We start from the raw sequence: 2259 nt of genomic DNA on the forward strand, positions 1-2259 counted from the left end.
CAAGATAAAACCTGGCTAACTTTCCAGAAAGAGCAAATTGCTGCACTGCATGCTCGCAGAGATAAAGTTGACTATGGTGGCTCATGACAAGAAGAGAGAGTGGGGCAAGGAGAAGAAAGCAGGAGAAAACCCAGGGAAACAAAGCTGGAGAAAGAGGAGGGGTAGAAGTATGAAAAGGAGGACCTAGGACCCATACTTGTCTCACATCTCTCTCCTGCATCAGTCTTCCCTGCATCAGCATGTTTCCAGGCTGCTATTCATTCCGCCTTAAACCTAACGACAATTCCTTCCCGAGTCCCCCATTTCCCTGCTCAGCCTTTATAACGACATTCTCCAAAAGGGCCGTCTTTTTTGTTGTCTCCGACTCCTCTCTGCCTTTTCTCTTTAAACCCTCCTCATACAGATGTGTGCTGCACCTCTGTCTACAGACACTGCTTGTCAAGATCACCAATGACATCTACGTTACCACACCCAATGGCCGACTCCATGTTCACCTCATCCTTGCCGCTGTTGACCTTGAGTCACTTTATTCCCTGGCTTACAGGGTACTACACTCTTTTAGTTTTCCTCTTACCTCCCTGGCTGTTCCCTGTTAGTCTCCTTTGCTAATTCTCTTCATTTCCTTCACCTCTAAGTATGGCAGGACTGAGTACTTGGACCTCTTCTCTACACGCAATCACATCCCTAGCAATCTCAGCCAGTCCTATGGTTTTATTTTCATTTATTTATTTTTTTAATTATTTATTTATTTACTTATTTGGCTGTGGCGGGTCTTAGTTGCAGCACATGGGATAATAAGTTGCAGCATGTGGGATCTAGTTCCCCGTCCAGGGATTGAACCTGGGCCCCCTGCATTGGCAGTGCAGAGTCTTAGCCACTGGACCACGAGGGAAGTCCCAGTCCTATGGTTTTAAATACCATCTATGCTGCTGATTTCCAAATTTGTATCATCTAGCCTAGGCTTACACCCTGGGCTCTAGACACTTATCCAACTCCTACTCTGTATCTTCAGTTGGTTGTCTCTTAGGTATTTCAAACTAAGTGTGTCCAGAACTGAACTCCTGATCTTCCCCCACCCTCCAACCTGTTCCTCCCATTGTCCTGTATATTCCCTCCCTCTTATCACAAATAGGCAAATTATATACTTATTTATTTCTGTCTCTCCCCCACCACCAACTTGAATGTAAGATCCGTGAGAATCGGGGCTGTGTTTTACATTATTACGTTTTCATTATTACTATAGAACAGTGCCTGACACATAGTAGGCTCTCAGTACGTATTTGGTTCATGAACAAATTGAGGCATCAGGGGCTTAAAGCATAGTGGTTAAGAGTGTGGGCTCTGGGGCCATAGTCTGGGTTCAAATACTGGTTCTGCCCTTTTTTTTTTTTTTTTGCAGTACGCGGGCCTCTCACTGTTGTGGCCTCTCCCATTGCGGAGCACAGGCTCCGGACACACAGGCTCAGCGGCCATGGCCATGGGCCCAGCCGCTCCGCAGCATGTGGGATCTTCCCAGATCAGGGCACGAACCCGTGTCCCCTGTATCGGCAGGCGGACTCTCAACCACTGTGCCACCAGGGAAGCCCATTCTGCCCTTTACCTTATGCAAGTGGAACCCCCAGAGTTTCAGAGTCTCTAGAATGAATACCAGGAAACAGCCCGAGAAGAGTTTGCTGCTTTTGATCCTAATTGGACATTCATTTACCAGGGGGCAGCCCTGCGCTAGGCCCTGGGAGTACAGTAATGAGGAAGGCAAGTCCCTGGTCCCAAGAGCTCACAGTAAATGGCAATCAGCTCAGAGTACTGAGAGGGTACAGGGAGCAGCGGCAGGCAGGGGAGGGACAGCAGGGAAGGCCTGCTAGGGAAAGGGGCAGCTCAGCTAGGGAGACCTGAAGGAAGTCTGCAGGCTGAGAGGAAGGGAACAGGGTGCCAGGAAGAGGAAAGAGCACAAATAAGTGCCCAGAAGAGAGAGTGAGCCTAGCACCGTTGTGAACCGCTAGAGGCCTGCCCTGGCTGGAGCCCTCCAGCTTCAACTGGTGAGACTGCACCCAAGACTTCGGAGTGGGTGGAGGCTGGAGCACCAGGGCCCTTGAAAGCCCTTTAGGGTAGGGCGAGGACTTTAAGGATGATGACTAGAATCACAGGATTGCAGGCTCTTGAGCTGAGGGATTTGATGGGTCACACAGTCACTCCTGAACCCCTTCCCTGCCTTTTATTTTTTTTAGGTAGACAAGTCACCATTTATTTTTCAGAGATGGT

The 2259-nt window shown here is 49.0% G+C and overlaps 1 non-coding gene across 1 annotated transcript; it reads right to left on the bottom strand.

The window, feature by feature from the left end:
- Nucleotides 1–818: 818 nt before the first annotated feature.
- TRNAG-GCC (transfer RNA glycine (anticodon GCC)) lies at nt 819–892 on the bottom strand. The gene has a single exon. It is a non-coding gene; the product is annotated as a tRNA-Gly (tRNA).
- Nucleotides 893–2259: the final 1367 nt, after the last annotated feature.

Source organism: Mesoplodon densirostris, chromosome 2, assembly GCF_025265405.1.
Source record: "Mesoplodon densirostris isolate mMesDen1 chromosome 2, mMesDen1 primary haplotype, whole genome shotgun sequence".
Classification (NCBI taxonomy): Eukaryota; Metazoa; Chordata; class Mammalia; order Artiodactyla; family Ziphiidae; genus Mesoplodon; species Mesoplodon densirostris.